Source organism: Salminus brasiliensis, chromosome 19 (assembly GCF_030463535.1).
Source record: "Salminus brasiliensis chromosome 19, fSalBra1.hap2, whole genome shotgun sequence".
Lineage (NCBI taxonomy): Eukaryota > Metazoa > Chordata > Actinopteri > Characiformes > Bryconidae > Salminus > Salminus brasiliensis.
Genome location: NC_132896.1, coordinates 18613981 through 18641092, shown reverse-complemented (window position 1 = coordinate 18641092; position 27112 = coordinate 18613981).

Here is a 27112-nt window from a genome sequence, read left to right as displayed (position 1 = left end):
TCTGTTTACACTTGAGGAACATGGCTTGCAGAGTTCCTCAGACACTCTGCAAGGAGGCAGTTTAGCTTGACCAGCATGTCCATCCAGACCATCCAAACACCGACGGAAGACTAGGCTGGAGGCTCCCTGTGACTCCTCCAACAGGGTTGTCTTAATCACAGCCCTACCGGCTCACCAGACAGAGTGAGTCGTCTGCAGACCTGTTCTAGAGAGAGCCTGTGGGCGTCAGTGTAGCCAGGAAAAGCTAAGTGCCTCTCCACCGAGAAATGGTTTTCACTACTATTATTCTCAGAATAGTAGCGAATGGCTAGAACTCTTGCTTTTCTGTTCTTTTTTGTTGTTCTTAACTCTGATACTTGGGGCATTTACTGGTGATGGAATGGCTGTGATGTCTACTGTAAAACCATGACCACTTCCCTCTCCAGTTGCTTCCCCAATCAAAAAAAAAGATGAAGCAAAGCCACTCATCTGAACTCCCAAAAATGGCAGACCTGTATCGAGCTCACTGTGTCTATAGAAGCTCGAAAGACACAGCAAACTTCGAGCAGGTCCTCATTTTCAAGCTCCTGTGGTACCGGGATGGGCAGCTTCTACTGAAGGTAAGCAGGGCCAGCAGCCCCATCTCCTTCACTCCTCCCCTTCTAAGAGAAGAACGGCTTTTCTTCCTGTTCTCTGTGAGCACCCTGGGTTGTGGGTTGTTTGTTCCTGGTCAGTTTCTCCTTGTTATTTAAGACATTGTTTCATTTATCTGTTAATCACCACCCAAACCTCTCAGATATACTTTCCATCTTTTCCTGCTTATCCTGGATTACTTGTGCTAGTATTTATAAACGTCTGTGACTGAACTAACAATATTGTCTTAGAATGTCCAGTGTCTGAATTCACCTTCAAAGAGGGTCTTTTGCTTAGATATTTTCAGTAGAAAAAGAATAGATATTACGTTATTACAAGAATCCAATCTCTTGCCTACCAATGAGTCTAGAATGTCAAATAAATATTTTAAGGCGGCAGCGTACTCTTCTGCTAAGAAAGAGAAAAATTTAATCGATTAGTTATACAGGCGGCGACACGTCTGGGCACATTTCTCACATTATAGCAACTCACTTTTGTCTCAGCCTACGCCCCAGCTGTATTTGGGTCGTAGTTTTTTGCAGCCCTATCTAAATATCTCTCCATTTTGACTCTGTTACTCATTGATGCTAATAATCTGCAAGATCGCTCCAACGCAATTCTCTCTGATACACAAATCAAATCCACCTCTGTTTTAAACAAGTTCCTCTCTGATTTCACACTGGGTGATGTCTGGCCTGCCCTTAACCCATCATCCAGAAAATATACTACATTTTCTGCCAGACATAAATCATTCTCTAGAATTGATGATCTTACATTTTCCTCCTTACTACAACTGATGTATTCAACTGATATATCTCCTCTTTCGATGTCTGATCATTACCCTAATATTACGAAGATAACATTTCACAGTTTCACAGCATGCGCCCAGATGGCGATTTAACACCATGTTGCTGCACAATACAAAATTTGTTCTTCCCAGACTTAACGTTATTTGCCTCAATGATTCCTCCATCACCCCCATGAATTTCTGGAAGAAACGTGATTGTTATTTTGGTTTATTCGAGGAGTGGCAAGAGACCTATATTCAAATATTTAAACCTCTAACATTGTAAAACTGATGGGGGGCCTCTCGGCTCTGAACTTGAAATTATAGTCTTCCGTTATCACCACGGGTTCTAACCACTTGGCTTAATCCTGATGCGAAGACTTGCATGTAGAATGGCTCCCCATAGACTACAAGGCTTAATTTATTCAAATATCCCTCTAAAACATTGTAAATTGAGGTATGGACCAGTCATTAGTAATTTACTTTCTGTGTGGAGGGATGTAGAAATGATCATAATCTTCCACCAGGTGGCACTAAAACTCCCCCATCTTCCGTAATTATTAACTTCTTACGGCCAACAAACCTTTTTTCTTCCCTGTGTGGCAACGGATGAGACTGCACTCCGGATGTTTCAATGATTGCAATCTTTCCATAATTTACCTGGCTTTTTCTTTTCCCTTTGCTTGCAAATTGTTTCTGATGAGCTGGCCATTGGGGAGGGGTGCCTCGGGGTGTGTGGTGTACACAATCTCCCACTTTTTCTCTGTTTTATATTGTATGTTCTTGATAATGGATAATAATGAAAAATAAGTAAATAATGATCACCCCTCAACCCTCCACCGAGTCATTAATAACATAATAATCCATCCCTTTCCAATTTCACCCTAAAGATCTGGAACATGTAACAGATGACATGTAGTCCGTGCTCCGTTCTAGCCTTGACAATGTTGCTCCAATTTAGAATTAAATAAATTGAGTAGAAAAAGCTAGGACCATGGTATAATAACCAGACATGTTCTCTGAAACCAATCAATTGTAGCTGTGAACGTCAACAGTGACACGCAGAATTAGAATTTCTCCGTCGCAAATGGGTATCAATTTGGTCGAGCGATCATCCCTACTTTATAGTCTTTAATATTAGCATTTGTCTTTATCTTATCTAGTTGTTGTAATCGTTGAGCTATCTGGTGCCGGTCTTACTGTACAGTACTTCTTACTAACCATTGTTTGCGTTTGTGTTTACACTCCAGACGCTCTGAAAGGAAGGAGTCGAGCTTCACCAAAATATCCAGCTTCTGTTGTTCCACTGACGGATGATGAGGCTGGAGACTGCCTGTGATCTTAGTTACAGCACTACTGGCGCACCGGACAGCGGGTCGTCTTACCTCTGCTAGCCGGTGCGAGGTCCTCAGCTCTTCGACTTCGCCTTCCCCTGCTTCGTCACAGAGGAGACGTCCTCAGGGCAGTGTTCTCATTGTTGGAGATTCTACTGTAAAACGTATCAGGGCCCAAAGAGTAACGCCACGGTCTCCTGTTTTTTTCCAGGTGCTCGTATCCTGGACATCGCCAGACAGCTTGGCGCTGCGGCTGCGTGACCCCTTCAGCACCATCGTTCTCTACTGTTCTCCCCGTTTGACGCAGCAACATCCTAAAGCAGCAAAGATTCTCTTTCACCTTTTGAATCTAGCTTCTTTCCGTCATGTCTGTAAGTGTAGCCTGCTGATCCAAATACTTTCATCTTTTGAAAGGTTAGGCTCTCTCCAAGCCATTTGAGCACCTGTGGCTAGAATTCTTAGGTAAATTGCTACGAGCATGCACTGTGAGTTTATTTTTTGTGGATTTTTATTTCATGTTTTTCCAGGTTATTACATATTTGACTGCCTGGGGAATAGGAACATATGGTGGGTTCTTTACCTTTAAACAATGGGGTCTGTCAACACCAGCGATATCAGCATATGGACATCAAAGGCAATGAAAACCAGCGTGTTTCGGTAAATGGACATCAAAGACCATTGAAACCAGCTTGATCAATGAGTGAATGTAACGTAGTACATGTTCATCATGTGTTTGTGGAGTATAGAAATGTAACAGTTACACTATATGAGAGGGTTTTTTCTCAGACTCGTTTCTGAAGGCTTCCGCCGACATTACATTTACTGCAGGATTAAAGTGTGTGTTTCTACATTCTTAAGGCTCACCCTACAGATTTAGAGGGTGTAACGGAGGATCTGTAGACTTTGAAGATTGCGACATTGTCAAGGCTAGAATGGAGCAGTCAGAATCAAAGAAATTTGGTAGAAAAAGCTAGCACCATGGTATAATAACTAGATATGTTCTCTGAAACCAGTCATTTGTAGCTGTGAATGTCAACAGTGTCCCGCAGAAAAATAATTTCTCTGACTCAAATGTTATTAGTTTGGTCGAGGGGTCATCCCTACTTTATAGTGTTTAATATTAGCTTTGTCTTATTTATCTTCGCCAATCGTAATCGTTGAGCTATCTGCTGTCTGTGTTACTGTACAGTACTTTTGTCTCGCTAACCATCGTTTGCATTCCTGTCTCTGTGTTTACATTTGAGGAACATGGCTCGCAGCGCTCTCCAGACGCTCTGCATAGAGGCCATCTAGCTTCACCAGCATGTCCAGCTGCTGTTGTAGCGGCAATCCAAACTCCACAGACGGAAGACGAGGCTGGGGGCTGCCTGTGACTCCTCCAACGGGGTCTAACCAGTTCGGGGTTCCTCAGTTCTTCGACTTTGCCTTCACCTGCTTAATCACCAAGGACGACTGCTCAGAGCAGTGTTCTCATTGTTGGAGATTCTACTGTAAAAAACGTATCAGGGACCAAAGAGCAAAGCCACGGTCTCCTGTTTTTTGAATCTAGTTTCTTTCTGTCATGTCTGTAAGTGTAGCCTGCTGATCCAAATACTTTCATCTTTTGAAAGTTTAGGCTTTCTCCCTGTTAAACATGTCATATGGAGTTTGTTTCAAACAGCTATTTTAAGCAACTTTGGCCAATGACTGCAGCGGTCATCACAGCATGTGTCCAGAATTCTTTAGGTAAGTTTCTACGAGCATGCACTGTTCAATTTTTTTCTTTTAAATAGATTTTCATTTTATGTTTTTTCCACATGTTGTTGTTGTTGTTGTTGTTCTTATAGGAACATATAATGAGTTTATTACCTTTAAACAATGGGGTCTGTCAGCTTCACACCAGCCTCACCACAGTGGGCTCTGAAAATCCGCATTATCAGCATATGGACATCAAAGTCGACTGAAACCAGCCTGATCAATGAGTGAATGTAACATTTCTTTACTCCACAAACACATGATGAACATGTACTACGTTACAATGACACCATATGAGAGGGTTTGAAGGCTTCAGCCGGCATTACGTTTACTGCAGGATTAAAGTGTGTTTCTACATTCTTAAGGCTCACTCAGAGTTGATTCTTTTAAGTGCAGAGAAGCGAATCCGACTAACACAGTTTTGGAGGTTCCACCGAGAATCTGCCAAGCATCGCTCAGTATCTTTTACAGTTTCACCCTTTAGTTTTCAGGAAGTTTCGTCATGTCCTTCATGAGAATTCACAGAAGCCATCGCTTCTTTATTCGAAATGCATTTGCTCTCCACAGATTTTAGCTAATGAGGTTACTCACGCAGAAGTGGTTGTGGTGGAGGCATCGGCACAATTTTTAGTTCAGTTCTATGCACAACCCAAACCCAACCCAATACCCATGGTATAATGACCAGACACGTTCTCTGAAACCGGTCACTCGTAAGTGTGAACGTCAACATGCAGAATCAGAACTTCTCTCTCAAATGGTGTCAGTTCGTTTGAGCGACCATCCCTACTTTATAGTTGTAATCCTTGAGCTGCTATGTCTGACTGTAGAGTACTTTCTCTCACTAACCATCGTTTGCATTTCTGTCTCTAGCTTGACCAGCATATCCATCTGCTGTTGTAGAGGCTGTGCAAACTCCACAGACGGAAGACAAGGCTGGAGGCTGCCTGTGACTTCTCTAATGGGGTTGTCCTATTTACAGAACTACCGGCACGGGAAAAGCTGTGGGCTCCTCCACCAACAGACGGTTTTCACCTCTGCTAACAGGTTTGTGTTCCTCAGCTCTTTGATTTTGCCTTCACCTGCTTAGTCACTGTGGACAGCTCCTCAGGGCAGTGTTCTCATTGTTCTTATTGCTCTTCTTATTGGAGATTCTGCTATAAAACAACCAAGTATCAGGGCCCAGTGGGACCACGTGACAGATTAAATAATGTATGACGATTATTCCATGTATTCCATCACTCGCCAGACACACCAGAATGTTGCACCATGTGCCATTCTCTCCTTTGATGCAGAGAAGGCGTTTGATTGACTGGATTGGGATTTTTTTTTATGGATCTGAATTTGTTCTTGGCTCAAGTCCTATACTCTAACCCTTCTGCTATGGCCATAACTGGGGCTTCATAAATGGACCAATCATTAATCAGTAATTTATCTTCTGTGTGAAGGGATGTAGAAAGACAGGGAGATTCTGTGCCACCTTATAGAAGATTTTGTGATTCTAACATATTTATGAACTACTTATGGCCAACAAACCTTTTTTTCTTGCCTGTGTGGTAATTCCCTTAGGTGATTACCCTCAACCACCACCTTCCCCAGGAGACAACCCTATCTACTCAGATCTACACAGCGAACTCTGAGAAAGAGTCTCAAACATGGAAGAGAAACTAGAACAAGCCACAGAAACCATGCAGCGAAGTTGAGTCAGGTAAAGGACGTTCATGGCCCTGTTGGAGATGGTAATTTATGACGTAGAAAGAGAATGTGGTAGAGTTGAACAAAATCTGAAAAGCCAATTGCAGAAACTGGGTCAGTTCGTAGTAGACTGCCTCAAACGACGGGACATACGGTTTAAACGCATGATTTCACGTCAGCAACCCAGCTTCTAGCCCATATCCTATACCCAACCTTGTAACGTCTACTCCTGCAAACACAGCTGAGAGTAATTAGAATGTGTTGAAGCATACAGCCTCTATCAACCTCTATTTTCCAAAATATGGCAGTTCAGAACAAGATGCTGTAGCTTTTATCGATAGGTGTGAAGAATATCTAGCAGTGAGGCCTCTTGGTGTCCCTGAGGTCCTTAACATCTGTTCTTTCAGATACTGCTAAGGACTGGTGGTTGGCAGAGCAGAACAACCCTCTTTTGCACACTGGATCTATAGGATCAGGAAGGTCGAATTTACTAGTTCAGGTACTGCTTTTGCTTGTGCATCAGGTTCTCTATTTCTACTCTGAGCAGATTTCCCTTGAATGCAGATTTCACAGTTTAGGTTCAATTTATCAATCTTACCCTTGATTTTCAGTTACAGTGACCAAGGATTTCATGCTGCGTTTGAATATTGTAACCCACCACCGCCGTGATCTTTGCCATTGAAGAGAACAATAGGTTTTATTACCTGAATGTGGTCAAAGTTGGTACCATTTTTGTGGCTACAACCTAAACTTCTAGCTCTGAAGCTAAATGATTGACGGCAAGTGTTCAGTAAAAACCTTTCAGATTTATCCATCCATTTTACCACTTCACCCTAAAGATCTAGAGCATGTAACAGATGACCTGTCGCCTGTGCTCCGTTCTAGCCTTGACAGTGTTGCTTCAATCAGAATCAAAGAAATTTGGTAGAAAAAGCTAGCACCATGTTATTGTGACCAGACATGTACTCTGAAACCGATCACTTTTAGCTGTGAGCGTCAACAGTGACAGGCAGAATTAGCATGTCTGTCTCAAATGGGTATCAATTTCGTCAAGCGACCATTCCTACTTTATAGTCTTTAATATTAGCTTTCCTATTTATCTTAGCCAGTTGTTGTAATCCTTAAGCAATCTGCTACCAGTGTTACTGTACAGTACTTTGTCTCACTAACCATTGTTGGCATTTCTGTCTGTATTTACTTCTGAGGAATATGGCTTTCAGAGCTCTCCTAACACTCTGCAAGGTTGTCAAGATTGACCAGCATATCTAGCTGCTGTTGTAGTGGCAGTTCAAACTCTACAGATGGAAGACGAGGCTGGAGGCTACCTGTGACTCCTCCAACGGGGTTGTCTTAATTACAGCACTACCAGCGCGCCAGACACAGAGGGTCGTCGTCTCCATTCCCGCACTGGAGAGAGCCTGTGGGCATCAATGTACCAGGAATACCAACAGAGGTTCAATTTATCACCCTTCATGTTCTCTACTGCATCCTGTAACATGAAAACATCATAATTACAGTGACCAAGGATTTCATGCTGTGTTTGAATATTGTAACGCACATTGCAGCCGCCGCCACCACCACCACTGTCATCTTTAACCACATAGGTCCACAGGTCATAAAGCCTACTGTACTCTTTAATGGAAAACTTGGTACCACTTTTGTGGCTATGTTAGTCACGTCCTTGGTGAGAATTCACAGAGGCTGTCGCTGTTTTATTCTAAATTCATGGGCTCCCCTAGGTTTTCGGTATTGCGGGTACTCAAGCTAAAGTGGTCTTGGTGGCGGCTGTTACTCAAAGACAAACTTAACAAGCTATAGTGCAACTTTTATTTCTCCAGATCACAGTGAACTACACCTCCACTTGATAGTACAATGTTGTTTTCCCAATGTAAGAGAATACAAAAAAACAATGCATGTCTTTAAGACTTTCAAAACTCTCTCACTTATTTAAAAAAAAAAAAAAAAGCTTAAGTATATTCAGATAGAACTCCTTTTAACCATTTAAACAGAGTATACAGAAGTGACACAAATATAATCTGTGTTTTTGAATAGCACTGAAAAGCAGCATTATGTCTTTTCAAAATGTATTTTTAATCAAGTTTCCATTGTCCTACACTTGGGGCATGTAGTAACTTATTAGCTGATTTAGCCATTTTGGTAAGATCTGTAGGCTGTTCTTTTGTACTGTGCCACAGTATCTTTCAACTTTCTGTGATTTCTTTGATGATGCTGATCTGCTTATCATCTGTGACAGACAAATATCAAATATCCTTCTTGAGTCCCACCATCTGAAAGATTTCCAAATGAGGCATTTCTGAACACCAGTCAATTGAAGAGCACTGTCTCTGCCTAAGTGTTGGAAGTCTCCTTGGACTGCAGTTTGCACACTATTGTGTGTGCTTCATGGACTGTCTTCACAGTTGCCTTTTTGAAGCTTGATGCCAAGTGACTAGCATCAAACATGACCTCTGGCCTAATCTTTCTTGCTACCCAGAGAATTTGGCCTGCCTTTGACTTGAGTTGGTCCTTCTCTTCCTCACAGAGGGAGGTGTCTTTTTCCGAGGCTTGTGAAGGGTCCATGTGTAATTTGTGGTGTATTTGTGCTTTTTTTGTTATTAGTCATTTGAAGTCATCTACAATTACGGGCAAGTACCCCAATTACGGTGCGGTCCAGATTAATTTAATAGAAAGCGGCTGGGTCGACTCTGGACACGTTTCCTCCTGCTCTCAACACTATTTCCACTATTTCTCTTTGGATAGGCTGAAAGGGTGTTTGTACTATGATGGGCGTTATGAGGTTAGTGGTGCAGGTGCACTGCAGAGCCATGCTAATTTGGTCTACATATCCGAATATAATGATATAATGCGTCCATGTTCACCTTATATTAAAGGTATGGTCATAATGTATTAGCAATATGTTGAAACTGGCCTATACAGTTGTTTTAAGTCACGGGTTATGTTCTACTGTAAACTAACATTTATATAATCAATTATATAACATGTTTTTCATGAGGGTGCTGTTATCAACCACTGGAATTAAGGGTCAAGGGAAGACTGTGCCTGGTGGGAGCGGTTGGCCCCCGTCCCCGTCCACACACAGTTCTTCGTTTTGTTTAAGATACAAAGGACGGGTTTCCCCTCTTTTCTGGTGAGAGTCGGCTCGGTGGTTTACTGAGATGGCTGTCTCTTGTCAGGATCGAAGGGCTCTCCCGATCCAGTGAGTGGTGAGTAACAGCAAGTCTCATTGTAAAACTGAAAGCATTTTGCCAAGTTTGCTTTCTGTTGATTGTGAAATAAAGGGACCTTTTTACACGGAACCTCTGGCGTGGAACCGGAGTTATTTGACAATCCTCCTTTTGGTTGAAAATTTCATAAAACACATTTCCATAATATTCCTTTACAGTCAGCCTCCGGTGGAAGCCTGAAATAAATGTCACGTGCCACTTTTGTTCCTTGTAGTAATGCATTTTCTTTTGTTTTTGTCCATGGTTTGAAGTGTCCACTGTCTTTGATAAATAACTGCACTGTTGTCCCTCTTCTGTGACTTCCTTAAACACATTATCATCTTATCTTTTTTTTTTTGAAAAGTCCCCTCCTTCAAGGGATTGGTTAAAGGCAGTGGTGTCTTTTGTTGATTATTTTGGGACCAAGGCTTGCCTCCCTGTCGTCTTTGCTCTTACTTGGGCGGTTTCTTGGTTCATTCCTGTTACCACAGACTACTTTCTTCCCTAAACCAGTCAAAGCCAACTGTTAGTCTTTCACATCCAAGCATGCTGTATCTAGCAGTTTGAATGCTAATACTACGGCAGGAGGTTCCATGTTGGATTTACGCATCCGTGAGTACCGGTGTTGAAAAATTCGAAAAAAAACCCCCCACAAAAATTCTGATTATGAGAGACATTGTGCATCTATGGCGGACTATATAATCGATCAAAACTTGAGTATGCCTTGTATGTTCTGTCTTTTTCTTCTATGAGAAACAAATCGCAAGTAATTCATGCCAGTGTCTTTATTCAAGTCATCTACCGCTTTTTCCAACACCGACTCCCTCGCTCTTCCCGACAGCGCCAAGGCCACAGAAAGCGCCTGCTTACTTTTCTCTAGTTCCATTACTCTGGTTCAAATGACGACTTCATTCTTCCAACTTTCTTACGGTTACCCTTTGTCAACTAACCATCCTCTGCAACCACTGTTACTCAAAAAGACCAACTTACTAACTAAACATGACATGACCATGACAAGACTTTGAAGGGGGAGTTCTTGATCGCCTGTGAGCTGCGGCCCGAGACCGCCCCTGGGGCGGGCACGGCGGAGCGGGCGTGACAGTATGTAGCAGTATGTATAATGATAGTGATTTGTCTTATACTATAGGCCAAAAAGTATGGAAGCAAGCAGTGTTTTTTCTAAATGTTTAAAAATATTAAATATAAAATTGAAGTTTTTGGTGTAGTGTGTAAAAACTGTAATAATGTAAGGATTGTAAAGTACTGTTTACTACTCAGTCCATGCAGTTTGCATATAGAAACCAAGCAGAAAAACAGCACATTTTGAATATATTCTTTGTGTTGTGATGTCATAAAATCTGGCACATTTACATATGTTTGCCCATTCACATTTACTTCATTAACAGTGTTTCAGTCCAGCCTGCTCTTTGAATGAGGTGCAAAACAGGGCAGCCAGTCAGAACAGAGCTTATTTACATATTATTTATGTAGGCTTATTTAGCATTAAAGGCATAGTAACAGAAAATAGTTGTATTCATATTATCATGGCTGCTTTGGTTCCTGAACTCACACAAATGTTAGTAGAAGTAGAACTAAATACAGAACAGGATATAGATGTAAATATTTCCAATTCGCCAGTTTGCCAAATAATCAATGCATTGCAACAAGTCTGTCACCATCTAGTTTAAACAAAGAGGCCTGTTAGTTTGGATACAGTAGTCTATGGGTGAGTCTCAGTAGAGCTACAGTACAGCTCTGAAGGATCTAAAGGAGCTCACCTAAACACAAACACTGCTGAACACTTTTAAAAGCTAACCCTGCTGTTCTGGCATTCTCTCTTAAAAGGTTGAAAGCAACAGATATTTTTAACACCTAGTGTAGAGTTTCACTCAGAATTATTCCTGCAAATTAGGTTTATTAGCAAAATTGCATTTTGAAAAAAATGATCTGTTCACCGGCTCCAGTTCACCGATATTGCTGGGTTTGCTGCTGCAGCCGCCTTCCAAAGATTTTCTATGGGGTTCAGGGGTTCAAGTCAGGCGACTGTGATGGGCACTCCAGAATCTTCCAGGACTTCTTAAACCAAGCCTTGGGGGACTTTGAGGTATGTTTTGGCTCATTGTCCTGTTGGAAGGTCCAAAGATACCCAAGCTTCAGCCTCCTCACAGAAGGCATGATTTTTTTCTTCTAGGATTTCCTGATACTTGTTTGAATCCATCTTGCCCTTTCACTCGCTGTCTTCAAACGCCGTCTTACTTACTAGAGTACTAAATTTAGAAGTCAGTATATAGACCACAAATAGTAGAGTCTAAGCTTTTGGATCCTAGCCTCTACAAACGAGCCAAGGGTATTTTCTGAGTGAACGGTGAAGCACGTTTGTTGTTGCTCTGGAGAAGAGCAGCTGCTAAATGCCTTCAATGCAAATGTAAATTCATCAAGATAATCATCTTCTAAAAACACATCCCAGCCCTCTGAATCACACCCCTAGCTCTTGTGCAGGATTATGTTCAGTGGGTTGAATTCATCTGAGACAGCAGTCATTACTAGTGGTATTGTGAGCTGAATCTGGAGATTACACTCATTTACAGTGGAGGTGGAGTAATTTTGAGTGCTGTAGTGTAGTCCTCAGGTTCATGAGTGTTGATGACACAAACATGTACTGGGATTGGGGAAAACATTTCAGCATCAAGTGCTGGAAACTGATCAACTGGATCGGTGTCATCAAATGCATCAAGCCTTCAAAGTAAGTGACAAACCCCATTTCTTCTAGACCAGAGAAATTACACTTTGACACTAGACGAACACATGGGCCTCTTCCACTGCAGGACCAGATGGTTACGAAAGCCATGCTGTGCGGTTCTGCGTCGGTACTGACCCCTTAGAACGGCTTCTATTTACATTTGCTGTGTTGCTAAATCAGGACCAGCAAGCGCACGGTGTCTCGTAATAATTATGCAACGGTTTCGTTCTTTAGTCTTGCACTGCAACTACAAGGCTAATGTAGCACTTAACACTAGCATCTGTTAGCACAGTGTAATCTGCATGCATAAATCACACTCTTCCCAAACCAAGCCAAGGAGGCCTTCATATAAATGTAGTGCCAAATAATTCCTATTGGAATCCACTTCAAGTCTGTTTAAAACAAACTCAAACAGGTTAGACACGACTTTGTAACGACTTTGGCATGCAGTTAGCTAGTTTAGGCTGTTGCCATGGTCCTGTCATAAAAGATGATGTAAAGTCTCAAAATCATGAACATGGTCCACACAGAAACCCTGCAATTCACTTGAAAGTGTTTGATGCTAATTTCCACGAGCGAGCCGGGCCGTGCTAACACCGCACTAGCGATGTTACATGCGTCCCATAGCTGACTCAAGTGTGACGTGACTTCTGCCAGCCGTGATTAATGACACCTAGAACTAGAACTCGCTGTGTGTCTTCCTCACCAATGGAGGGAGCTGCGTCTCCAAGATCTGTTCAGCTCAAACTCAGTTAGCGTGAATCTGAGTTGTGTGTAGAAGCTCTCCTACAGTTTAATCTGTGTAGGACCTTCTTTCACTTTTCCTAAAAGAAGAATGCTGTGCTTTACTTTTTGAGGCCCGTTAAGATAAACAGGGAGACAATGCTAGAACCAAAAACCACTGGCAGGGCCAGTAAAAGATAACTCTCTCAGACGCCCTCGTGAGAAACACCAATGACAGCCACGAATCTCCTGAACATGAAGCCAACCCTCCAGGTTGGCATAGCAAGTGTACCAAGACGCCAACACTCCCGGTCGGCTAACGGACCGTACACAGACGCAGACACTCCAGGTCGGCTTGGGAACCTTAATTCTCGGCGAGGGGAAGATTGCGTTTGCTCCCTTTATACCCCAGTTCTCAGGTGACCCCAATTAAACAGAAAACATGGCGTTGTACGTGAATCCAGAACTAAAAGTCCGTGACATGAACATGAACATAAGAGGCGGGCGCGGCGACGCGGACCTGACAGTATGTTTGATTAGCCGTGGGGGCTGTGTTTACCACTGCTCTAATAAAAAACTTTTAGATTGGAGAAAAAAAGAATTTGGCCATTGGTGCCTAAACGTTTGCATAAGACCGTATGTTTCTGTTATGCTGATGATTAAGAGGTAAAGAATTTTGGAATTTCTGAATTTTGGTTTCTGAATAATACAATGTTGGGTTTGACAGGAATGCCGTGCTGAAGCTGTGCTACAAGATTGTCTTCAGTGCCCCCTTCAACATTCTCATGTGCATCGTAATCCTGCTCAACCTATTGACCATCATTTTGGACTTCATCCCTGAAGTTAGCACGAAGTACGACCTGGAGCTCAGCGTGGCAAACTATGTCTTCTTTGCCTTTTACGTTGGTGAAGCTATGTTGAGGGTAAGAGAAATGAGGGTGTGGTTTGTGGCAGTGGCTGGTCACCTGCAATAGCTTGCATGTTCTGAATGATGCATATCTGATTGATGTGTGTTTCGACAGGCTATGGCTTTGAGGAAAGCTTATGTTTACGATTGTTGGAACTATTATGAATTACTTATACTTGTACTGGCTGCTGTTTACAGAAGAATAAAAAGAAATACATGTAAAGGGAGCAGAAGCCACACAGTGTAATACAGTTCTAATGAAGAAGTGTGCAGTTACTCAGCAGTGTTTTGGCCTGCGTTCGGGTCTGTAATAAATGTAGCACTTGATCTTTGTTTACCTCCAGGTAATCACGCAGGTCCTGGTGAAAATACTTTGTCATGAGTTTCAGAAACAGGTGAACTTTGGCTATGACATTGCAACAGGCTACATCAATGCACTGGAGGACATCAGCAAAATCATAGACCACATCACCGAAGACCAAAGAGTTGCTGAGGTACCGACAAAATATCATGTTTCTCCGTTCTCCTAACCACGGCTGCACTTACAGCGGTGAGTGCTGTTTATCATTTGAGCTTCTGTAGGAGATTCAGTTTTAGCTGTGTTATTTACAATCTTCATTCAGCATAAAGTCAACAAGCACCAGTTTGGCAGCAGAATGTAAAGTGTTTTGTTGTTCACTGGTTTTATGGAATTGTCACGTCATGGAGAGATTAGTCTAGCCCCTGTAGAGAAGTACTGCCAATAGAATAGGACAAAAGGGGCATACAGGATAAAAGGAGTTGTAAAAACGCTGTCATATATCGGTCCTTTAATACACATATGGGCAAAAGTATTGGGACATCTGCTCATTCTGAAATCAGGAGAATTAGAAAAGGTTTGTCCTGCTTTTGTTGGAGCAACTGTCTTTACTGTCCAGGGAAGAAGATTTTCTACTAGATTTTGAAGCATTACTATGAGGATTTGATTACAGCAAGAACATTAGTGAGGTCAGGATGTTTGATGATGATCACCACCCCTCCTCATTTCCAACCCCCCAACTCATCCCAGAAGTACTGGATGGAGCTCCACCATCATTCCAGAGAGTACAGCTCTTCCACTGCTCCACAGCTCAATGCTGGGGGGCTTTATACCCCTCTAGCCCACGCCTGGCATTAGGCAGCATGGTGCCAATAGGTTCATGATGACGATCTGCTCCAGAGAGTCCAATTCTATTGGCAGTAGTTCTCTACAGGAAATAGACAAGCTGTGTGTGTGTGTGTGTGTGTGTGTGTGTGCGCATTTGCACATAGTCTAATGACCTGTGCAGTGCATTGCATAGGGAGTAGGAGCCATATACTGTGTCTCTGCCTTATTCAGGAGATTGAACTTAATTCAGTTCAGGGCTGCTGTTGAGGTGCAAATAAACTTAAATAGACTCAAATAGTTAGGGGTAAATTTATCCGTCTGATTAGCCTAAGAACACCTAAGAAAACTCTATATTACCCATGTCTAATTCTAAACCTATTTCATATTTCTGTTCTGTAATTCTAAATAGAATTATTAGTAATGAAGTTCCTCAATTAGCTAGTTTTATGTTTACAAACTACATATTCTCAGTTGACCTCTCTCGTCAAGAAGGAGCTTCTGTCTGCTCACTGCATGTGTTTTCTTTATTGGGAACATTTGCAGCTGTGATAGTTGCTTAATCTCCTGGAGTCTAGGAACTACCACGGTTAATAGACACACATTCAACACACTGTTTAGGTTTAGTGAAATTACACACTGATGAAAGAGATTTTAATTAATGAATTATTATTCCTGATCAACTAATTAGTTCAGTCACTTTTCTTTCTTCAGCAAGTAAAGAGCCTTTTGGAGAGGGACATGAAGTATGCTGCTATAGAGATCGGTAAGCCCTTTATTTACATTTACACCACGTCTTTATAGTGTGTCTGTAATTATTCCAGTTACATTTCCTACAGGGTGACGTTTTTTAAACACTTTTTGGGTTTATTTGAAGCTAAAGAAGTTGTTGTTGACACTTGATTAGCATCAAAATGGTATTCTTGTGCCGGTCCGCAATCGAAACACGGATTGGATTGAAATGGATATTGATTCTCCCGCAGTGCACAACTAATATGGACCGGAGAGAGAGACCACACTGGCTTTGTGGTCTGAGAACATCTACATCCAGTTTGTTTTCAGTCATACTGGAAGACATGCAGTACAGCTTCTCAGAATATATTTAAAAGGCCCGAACCATTGAAAACTGAATAGACCTCACTATTATGAAATAAAAGAGCTTGATGCCAACAAGGTTTCACAGCGCACCGTTCACCCTCCCGTCCAAACTGTCCATGTTTGGAAACTTGGCCTACAGCTGATTCGCTCTGGTCTGAATCAGTTAGGAGTTTGTAAACTTGGAGGGAAAAATCCAAGCACACCAAAATGTGTCCCATCAAACCATGTGATAATGTTCTCTCTGCTGATTGGTCAGACTTGTTGGGAGCGGAGCAAGACAGTAAATACAGGAAGAAGGTCTAGTGCAGATTTCTGTGCAGTTTAACATGGAGCAGCAGCGGAGATGGTGTCTGTTCATAGCTGTAGTAATGATCAGGCAGGATACCTGGTTAAACTGCACCTGCAGAACGAGGTCAGATCACCTTCTCACCACAAATGAACCGCTCCAGAGGTTCCTTGTGCGGTTGTTTTGGTCTGGATCTGAGTTACCGGTTACTGGCAGGTATTCTCACCTGCCCAAACAAAGGGTGAAAACGAACCAGAGTCCGATTTAACCGGACTGAGAGTGTGAAAACGCCCCAAACTGCAAAGCAGCCACTAAACATAGGAAGACGTATTGTAGCCCTTTAATACAAATGAAGGTTTTCTCTGTAGGATGGGCTTTTACAATAGTCTGGAAAAGAAAACTGTCAGATCGTTGTTTAGGCCACACCTGCTTTTTAGACCAATAAAGAACCTGATCATCAGTATACCCTCAGCTTTAGTTCACAGCTGCTTTATCATCACTACACCTTTGCAAGGATTTATTGTCTTACTCAATTGAAGAAGATCAGAAATCAGTGACCACTCACGTTTGACAGCTTTTGTAAGTCCATGTGAAACATTTTGTGTCTGCAGATCTGCTTCAGAAAAGCTTTCCGGAGATTGCCATCTCAGTGATGACCAGGAAGGCCCTTCGATCGATTCTCAACTCCAAAAGAGAAACCATCCAAACATTTGATTCAGCAGGACATGTAGATGAAGTGGAAGCCTCAAAACTTGAGAAGGTAAAAAAAAAAAACACTTTTTGTCACTACTTTCTGTCGTAATTCCAGATTCCAGCTCACTGCTGTTAAGTTAATAATTTCTACTTGTTTGTTGTTTTGATCAGGTCATTGAAAAAAATATGAAGTACATCAGGGATTTCCCCCCGGCCATCCTGATGCCGATACACATGGAGGTCCTGTAAAATGTGCCATGGCTTCATAACAGCATTCCTCAGATTCTGTATTTGAAGGTAGAACCTAAAGTATTTAATTAAGGAGCTGAAATAGAGACCTAAATGCAGGTTTCTACACCAATGAGCCAAAACATTATGAGGGGTAGTATGCTGTTGTTCTTCCATGTGCTGCCAAAACAGCTCAGACTTCCTGAAGGTGGTATCTGTGCTAAATAGAGCACACACACGATGTGATCTTCCAAAAAAACAGACCACCCCTCATTGCTCCTCAAGGTTCAAGGTCCATTTCCGACACTCGCGTGTCTAGTGTAGGCAACAGTAGATGAGGTTTCGAATGTTTGGCTCTTTGGTGTATAAATACAGTATTTTATTTAAGTTTTTATTTGTTCAAAAAGAACCTCACATTAAACACTGCTCCACATACAAATAGTCATCCATTTCCAGTGCTGTCCTGGAGGAAGACAGATATGTTCACTTCCCAACCAACACCTATTTTATCTAATCAGTCCTTCATTAAAGTCAAACAGAGTCTGGAGCTCATAAAAGATCAGCACTCAAACCTGTGTTTTCCTAGCTGTGCTGCTCTAACTAGCATATCTATAACTTTACTGATCAACAGAACATTCTGATCACTGACTTTATATTTATTTAGGTTTATTCTAAGGTTATATAGAGTTTTATAGGTCAACACACTTATAACAAGTGATAAGTATATGTTTGAGACTGTTACACTAATATAGTATCATTCTCAATATACAGTTATATATTGTGGAACAGTATGAGTTGACATATGCTGTTTCAGAAGTACAGATAAAGTTGAAATAATTATTATTATTACTATCTAGTGCATAGACCCAAAATGCATGATTTTGGATTTTGATGGATTGGTCCTGCTGTTGTTTTTAGAAAGTTTCCAAGCTGTTGCATTTTAAGTCTGGCGAGACCATCATGCGTGAAAATGACCAGCCTGAAGGAATATACCTCATCATCTATGGCACGGTAAAGGTAAGGTACACTCTTGACAAGTGTTAGAAAGGATATAGTCCACAGCTGCTTCTGCAGCTGCTGCTGCTTCGCTAAGTTTAGCTACTGCAAACACATAGCGCTATTGTGACGTCTGAGACAGCACACATTTGGAGATGGATGATGAGACTGTGTTGGGGCAAAGCAGCCCATCACCAGTGTAAATTTGTATCTATGTTTGAAGATACATTAAATGTATTATTTATAATATATGTATAGAAAGTGAATTATCACTTACCTGTTCCACAGAGGCAAACGGATACTCACATACGTACAGCTGCTGATGGATGGAAGGCAGGCCTCACACAGTTGCAAAAAGAAAGTCAAACAGTTGAACATAGATAAAAAGCCAGCCACATCTTCAGATGGAAAGAAAACCAAAAAGTCAGAGATGCAGATGGACATGCAGACAACTACACATTTGGAAATTGATGATGAGACTGTGTTGAGGCAAGGCAGCCTATCACCAGTTTAAATGTGTATCTATGTTTGAAGATACATTAAATGTATTACTGTAAACAGGTAACATGATTTTACCTTGTAATCCAGCTGAAGTGAGTGAGAGTTGGGTGAAAAAGGGAGAAATAGGGAGCCGGAGCACCTAACCCTTCTTAGATGGACACAATTTTAGGGATTGAGGATATCATTGGTTCCTGAAAACCTGTATGACAAAAAAGAAAGTCAATATATGTATAGAAACTGAATTATCACTTACCTGTTCCACAGTGGCATACGGATACTCACATACATACAGCTGCTGATGGATGGAAGGCAAACCTCACACAGTTGCAAAAAGAAAATCAAACAGTTAAACATAGATAAAAAGCCAGCCACACTTTCAGATGGAAAGAAAACCAAAAAGTCAGAGATGCAGATGGACATGCAGACAGCCACACATTTGGAAATTGATGATGAGACTGTTAGAAATCCGGCGTCCAGGAGACAGATTCAGGAGTCAGGAGACTGGATCTTCAGTGTTGATGAGTTTATTGGTACACACAGAGATGTACAACTCGATCGGTCACGGTCAACCCAGTCTGATTAGGGGTATTTTGAGAGGGCCTTATATACATTGGAAATTGTGGGAGGAGAAAGGTTGATGAAGAGGAGTTTAAGGAGGGGTAGGAGGGGGATGAAGGATAGGTCACTTGGAGTATCATAGTTATCACTTTAAAGAGGGGTAGGAGGTGGGTGAAGTTGAGGGCACTTGGAGTGTCAACAATAGGGGGTGATAGTTATCACTTTAAAGAGGGGTAGAAGGTGGGTGAAGTTGAGGGGGGGTTGATGGTATACAAAGAGAGTGACCACTTTAGGCCGGCAGACGAAGGGTAACAAAAGGTGAGACAAAGGATTAAGATAACCATTTGATAACAAGTTGAAACCACATGAAAGTAATGTTAGAAAAGACCATATTTTCTCTCAATTCCCCCTTTGATTCTCCCTCATGGAGAATCACAAAACAATATTAAGACTACTAGGTACAATACATATGTACAATAAGAAGTCGAAAACAAAAACAAACAAAATAAAAGGCAATAACTATACAAAAACAGGGCAGTGCCTATTTCTATATTATTATGCTAAAGAATGTCCATGTTATCCATGGCTGCAACTTCCTGAAAAATACCATAGAGAGTTTTCTTCTGTGTCTGTGATTAGTCACAGTGTGTGTCCAAGTTATGTTTGTAAACATCAGTCGATGGTAGATCATCCAAGTAGTCCAGTGGTCAGTTGGTTCTTCGAGTCTGAAGCTTGGGTGCAATGTGTCAAAAACTATTCTTGCCATTCTCAATGAACAGGAGCACTGTCTGGCTCCAACTGATCTGTAACACAGAAGTAACATTGCGCAGTAAACTGTTCATTGTTGTTGGGAATTTTTCACCATTAGTTTACCTGCTCATCCCCACTATCTGTCCCTCAGAGGAGGCTGCTTTGGTAATGCATAGTGTGTTGAAAGTCTTCACCAAAGGGTTGGCCCCTATGGCATAAAAACCATAGTTCTTCCCTGAGGCTCTGTGCATTACCCACCTCTTCTCTTTACTGACCCTATTATTTCGTTCTGATGAGCAGATACAACCTTACAGTAAGAAACATGAATAACTGTTTCCTTTACATTTCACTGCTGAATCAGTGATTAGCATAACCTGAAATGGGCCACCCCATCTAAGTTCTAAGGACTGTTCGTCACTGTTTCCTCACCAAGATCCATTGACCTTTCAGCAAGTAGCACAGTTTTGGCTAACTAATCTTGTTAGTTCTGAAAACATTTCTGAAACACTAGTGTAACCAGGTAGTGTAATGCTAGTGTCACATCATCTGGAGAAATTTTCACACCATTATTTAGCCATATCTATTATTCCACAGATCAGTGGTTCACTCTAGTGTTCACTCTAAATCTACAATAGGGCCATGTTGCCCAGGGTTATCTTTAAGCAGATCGTATAGTGGTTTTTAAAAATGTAGCATTACTTACAAGGCCTAAGAAAGCTTGGCAATTAGTGCACTGTGCTTGGCAGTGACATTGCGATAACTGCAGCTTTTCTACAAGGCACAATTCCTCTAGAACCCTGGGTAACATTGTCCAGAATATGTACACCAGCACAACACAACTGAACTGCATCAGGACCTTATGTCCCTTGCTTACATAAAAAACAGTAAAAAAGAATAAAAAAAAAGTGCATTCATGCATTTGATATGCATTTTCTCATTCACACTACTTGGGTGTCATTAATATGCTACAGTAAGTATGGTGAGTTCAATTCTGTGGACAGTTTAGTTTAAACCACAGCAGGAGGAACTGTTGATGTCCCTATGACTCTCTGTATTCCATTGAATATCAGAAACAACTGCTCTGTGACTCCCTGCAAGGTCCTTAACGTCAAAGACAATTGCTCTTGTGAAATCCCTGCTGGGCTTCCCTGTGAAAACCCCCCCGAAGAATTTCCCACTAGGTTGTCTCTCAACCTTGCACCCATATTGTGGCTATCTGCCCGCTTTTTGCGACATACTCTAGAAAAGTGACCAATTTGATGACAGTAATGACATTGTTTCTTCTGATTAGAGAACCTCTTGCTTGCATCTGAGTTAGAGCTAGTCTCTTTGAGGACATGGATTGATGCTGGAACATGGCATGGTTCTAGATCAATGTCCAATCGGTCAAGTTCATTCTTAAGGTCACTCCACTTAGTTTGCCGCCAATTTGGAACAGCAGTCACCAGAGCTTGTTTTAGATCTGTCCGTAGTGACTCAACCAGCTGTCCAAAATGGGGACCATCAGTTGTACTGTCAATGTTATCACCATTGTATTGATGAATGCCTGAGTGACGCAAAAAGACTCTTTCAAATCTCTCACAGAAGTCTGCTGCAGACTCTCCCTTTCTTTGTCTACATTTGGTTATCTGTGTCCAGTCAGTTGCTTTATGGCATTGACAGCTAATCCAATCATTGAAAGCTTTCCATCCCCCTTCAAGGTTCTGGCCATTGTTACCCATAGCATTTAACACCTTTTTAGCAAGCTGTCTACTGTCTGCAACGTTAAGTACCTGGCTTGCTATAGCTACAGCATCATTGGGGTGCAAAGAGTAGAGATTCCTTTTCTTATGCATGAGGTCAATGAAATCAAGCCCCATTTTCCTTGGATGCTTAAACTCCTTGGACAACTTGTCCAAAGTATCTGCATCTAAAGGAACATGACCAATTTCTACTCTGGTTTCAGTACCTCTGCATTTTGCATGATTAAGTACCTCAGAAGATACAATGGTTACAGGTCTCATCTGAACTCGCCTTGCACTAGCATGTTCAGAACCCTTGTCAGAAGATGAAGATTCTGATCCATCAGAATGAACAGTCTCATTGCCTTTGTCGTTTACAGATAATTCAGGATACAGCCTTACTGTTACTTGAGAATCTCCATCCTCTGTGTAACATGGCTGACCTGCTGGAGGGGCAACAGAAGGACACTGGCACCTTGATTTAGTTTTACAACTAGCATGCTGCTGTTCAACTTCTGTCAGGTTTTGCTGAAGTGTCTTACATGTTCTATTGGCATTTATGGTAGCTGTTTTATGCCGTCTGCATTCACTAATTAGTTCTAAGATCTTTCCCTGAGCTTCCTTTAACTCATCTTCCATAGACTTTAACTTGCATTTCCAGTATTGCTTAATTACAAAAAGACACTTCTTCACTGAGTCATGCTTAAGGCCATAACCTAAAGCTACCTTACACTCAGCAAAAGTCCATTCTCTATCAGCAGAGAAACCTTTGGAGGAAAAGTACTGAGTTATCTTTTGCTCATTAATATGTTTCTTCACTATGCCATTGATTACCTTTTCAAAATCAGAATCAGTCCACTGAGGCATTTCAGTCCCTCCCTTAACTAAGGTGCTGCTTTTATAGTTAAGAGGCTTCCATGAGTCTTTACCAAGATTCTGAGTATGTTGGCCTTTTCTGGACATGGTGAGGAAACAGGAGAACAAAACCAAGTTTTCTTCTTATTAACTAAACTACAGAAGAACAAAAACACAACTCATCAGTAACAAACAGACCTCTCTCCATTCAGAGAGGATTCCGGTTACAAACGTTACGTTTAACAGTAACAAAACAAACTTCTCTCCTTTAGAGAGGATAACAGCCACAAAACACTAGGTTTCTATCAGTGACAAACAACAAAACTTCCCTCAAAAACAGAGAGGATAACAGCCACAAACACTAGGTTTCTATCAGTGACAAACAACCAAACTTCCCTCAAAAACAGAGAGGATAACAGCCACAAAACACTAGGTTTTTGTCAGTGACAAACAGATAACTTCTCTTCTTTCAGAGAGGCTAACACTTACTGACTCCTCTGTCTCAGGAAACCAGAATTTCTCTTCGATTCGAAATGGCGTTTACTCACCAAGAAGGTTTCAGTAGGCCATCCGGGTCACGGCACCAAATTGTTAGAAATCTGGCGTCCAGGAGACAGATTCAGGAGTCAGGAGACTGGATCTTCAGTGTTGATGAGTTTATTGGTACACACAGAGATGTACAACTCGATCGGTCACGGTCAACCCAGTCTGATTAGGGGTATTTTGAGAGGGCCTTATATACATTGGAAATTGTGGGAGGAGAAAGGTTGATGAAGAGGAGTTTAAGGAGGGGTAGGAGGGGGATGAAGGATAGGTCACTTGGAGTATCATAGTTATCACTTTAAAGAGGGGTAGAAGGTGGGTGAAGTTGAGGGGGGGGTTGATGGTATACAAAGAGAGTGACCACTTTAGGCCGGCAGACGAAGGGTAACAAAAGGTGAGACAAAGGATTAAGATAACCATTTGATAACAAGTTGAAACCACATGAAAGTAATGTTAGAAAAGACCATATTTTCTCTCACTGTGTTGGGGCAAGGCAGCCCATCATCAATGTGAATTTTCATGTATGTTTGAAGATACATTAAATGTATTATTGTAAACAGATAACATGCTTTTACCTTGTAATCCTGGTGAAGTGAGTGAGCGTTGGGTGAAAAAAGGAAAGCAAAGGAAGCCGGACCCCCTAACCATTTTTTAACAGGATACACCTTTAGGGATTGAGGATATCATGGCTTCCTGAAAACCTGTATGACAAAAAAGAAAGTCAATATATGTATAGAAACTGAATTATCACTTACCTGTTCCACGGTGGCATACGGATACTCACATACATACAGCAGCTGATGGATAGAAAGCAGGCCTCACACAGTTGAAAAATGAAGTCAAACAGTTGAACATAGATAAAAAACCAGCCACAGTTTCACATAGGAAGAAAACCAAACAACCAGTGATGCAGATGGACATGCAGACAGCCACACATTAGGAGTTTGACGATGAGACTGTGTTGGGGCAAGGCAGCCCATCACCAGTGTAAATGTGTATCTATGTTTGAAGATACATTACATGTATTATTGTTAACAGGTAACATGTTCTTACCTTGTAATCCAGCTCAAGTAAGTGAGCGTTGGGTGAAAAAAGGAATGCAGAGGGAGCCGGAGCACCTAACCCTTCTTAGCTGGATACACTTTTAGGGATTGAGTATATCATGGGTTCCTGAAAACCTGGATGACAAAAAATAAAGTCAATATATGTATAGAAACTGAATTATCACTTACCTGTTCCACAGTGGCATACGGGTACTCACATACATACAGCTGCTGATGGATGGAAGGCAGGCCTCATACAGTTACAATAAGAAAGTCAAACAGTTGAACATAGATCAGATCAGATGGAAAGAAAACCAAAACGCCAGAGATGAAGATGGATATGCAGACAGCCACACATTTGGAGATGGATGATGAGACTGTGTTGGGGAAAGGCAGCCCATCACCGCGGTAAATTTTTATCTTTGTTTGAAGATACATTAAGTGTATTATTGTAAATAGGTAACATGCTTTTACCTTGTAATCCAGCTGAAGTGAGTGAGCGTTGGGTGAAAAAAGGAATGCAGAAGGAGCCGGAGCACCTAACCCTTCTTAGATGGATACACCTTCAGGGATTGAGGATATCATGGGTTCCAGAGAATCTGTATGACAAAAAGGAAAGTCACTATATGTATAGAAACTTAATTATCACTTACCTGTTCCACGGTGGCACACGGATACTCACATACAGCTGCTGATGGATGGAAGGCAGGCCTCACACATTCGCAAAAACAAAGTTAAACAGTTGAACATAGATAAAAAGCCAGCCACAGCTTCAGATGGAAAGAAAACCAAAACGCCAGAGGTGCAGATGGACATGCAGACAGCCACATATTTGGAGATGGATGATGAGACTGTGTTGGGGCAAGTCAGCCCATCACCAGTGTAAATGTGTATCTATGTTTGAAGATACATTAAATATATTATTGTAAACAGATAACATGTTCTTACCTTGTAATCCAGCTGAAGTGAGTGAGCGTTGGGTGAAAAAAGGAATGCAGAGGGAGCCCGAGCACCTAACCCTTCTTAGATGGATACACCGTCAGGGATTGAGGATATCACGGGTTCCTAAAAAACTGTACGACAAAAAAGAAAGTCAATATATGTATAGAAACTGAATTATCACTTACCTGTTCCACAGTGGCATACGGATACTCACAGACATACAACTGTTGATGGACAAAAAGCAGACCTCACACAGTTGCAAAAAGAAAGTCAGACAGTTGAACATAGATAAAAAGCAAGCCACAGCTTCTGATGTAAAGAAAACCAAAACGTCAGAGATGCAGATGGACATGTAGACAGCCACAGATTTGGAGATGAATGATGAGACTGTGTTGGGGCAAGGCAGCCCATCACCAGTGTAAATTTGTATGTATATTTGAAGATACATTAAATGTATTGTTGCAAACAGGTAACATGTTCTTACCTTGTAATCCATCTGAAGTGAGGGAGCGTTGGGTGAAAAAAAGAATGCAGAGGGAGCCGGAGCACTTAACCCTTCTTAGCTGGATACACTTTAAGGGATTGAGGATATCAAGGGTTTCTGAAATACTGTATGACAAAAAGGACAGTCAATATATGGATAGAAAGTGAATTATCACTTACCTGTTCCACAGTGGCACACGGATACTCACATACAAACAGCTGCTTATGTATGGAAGGCAGGCCTCACACAGTTGCAAAAAGAAAGTCATACAGTTGAACATAGATGAAAAGCCAGCAACAACGTCAGATGGAATGAAAACCAAAAAGTCAGAGATGCAGATGGACATGCAGACAGCCACCCATTTGGAGATGGATGATGAGACTGTGTTGGGGCAAGGCAGCCCATCCCCAGTGTAAATTTATATCTATGTTTGAAGATACATTACATGTATTATTGTTAACAGGTAACATGCTTTTACCTGGTTATCCATCTGAAGTGAGTGAGCGTTGGGTGAAAAAAGGAATGCAAAAAGAGCCGGAGCTCCTAACCCTTCTTAGCTGGATACACGTTCAGGGATTGAGGATATCATGGGTTCCTGAAAACCTGTATGACAAAAAAGAAAGTCAATATATGTACAGAAACTGAATTATCACTTACCTGTTCCACAGTGGCATACGGATACTCACATACATACAGCTGCTGATGGATAGAAAGCAGATCTCGCAGTTGCAAAAAGAAAGTCAAACAGTTGAACATAGATAAAAAGCCAGCAACAGCTTCAGATTGAAAGAAAACCAAACAGCCAGAGATGCAGATGGACATGCAGACAGCCACAGATTTGGAGATGGATGATGAGACTGTGTTGGGGCAAGGCAGCCCATCACCAGTGAAAATTTGTATCTATGTTTGAAGATACATTAAATGTATTATTGTAAACAGATAACATGCTTTTACCTTGTAATCCAGCTGAAGCGAGTGAGCGTTGGGTGAAAAAAGGAATGCAGAGGAAGCCGGAGCACCTAACACTTCTTAGATGGATACACTTTCAGGGATTGAGGAAATCATGGGTTCCTGAAAACCTGTATGACAAAAAAGAAAGTCAATATATGTATAGAAACTGAATTATCACTTACCTGTTCCACAGTGGCATACAGATACTCACATACATACAGCTGCTGATGGATGGAAGGCAGGCCTCACACAGTTGCAAAAAGAAAGTCAAACAGTTGAACATAGATAAAAAGCCAGCAACAGCTTCAGATGGAATGAAAACCAAAAAGCCAGAGATACAGATGGACATGCAGAGAGCAACAAACTAGGAGATTGACGATGAGAATGTGTTGGGGCAAGGCAGCGTATCACCAGTGTAAATTTATATCTATGTTTGAAGATACATTACATTTATTATTGTTAACAGGTAACATGCATTTACCTTGTTATCCAGCTGAAGTGAGTGAGCGTTGGGTGAAAAAAGGAATGCAAACAGAGCCGGCGCACCTAACCCTTCTTAGCTGGATACACCTTCAGGGATTGAGGAT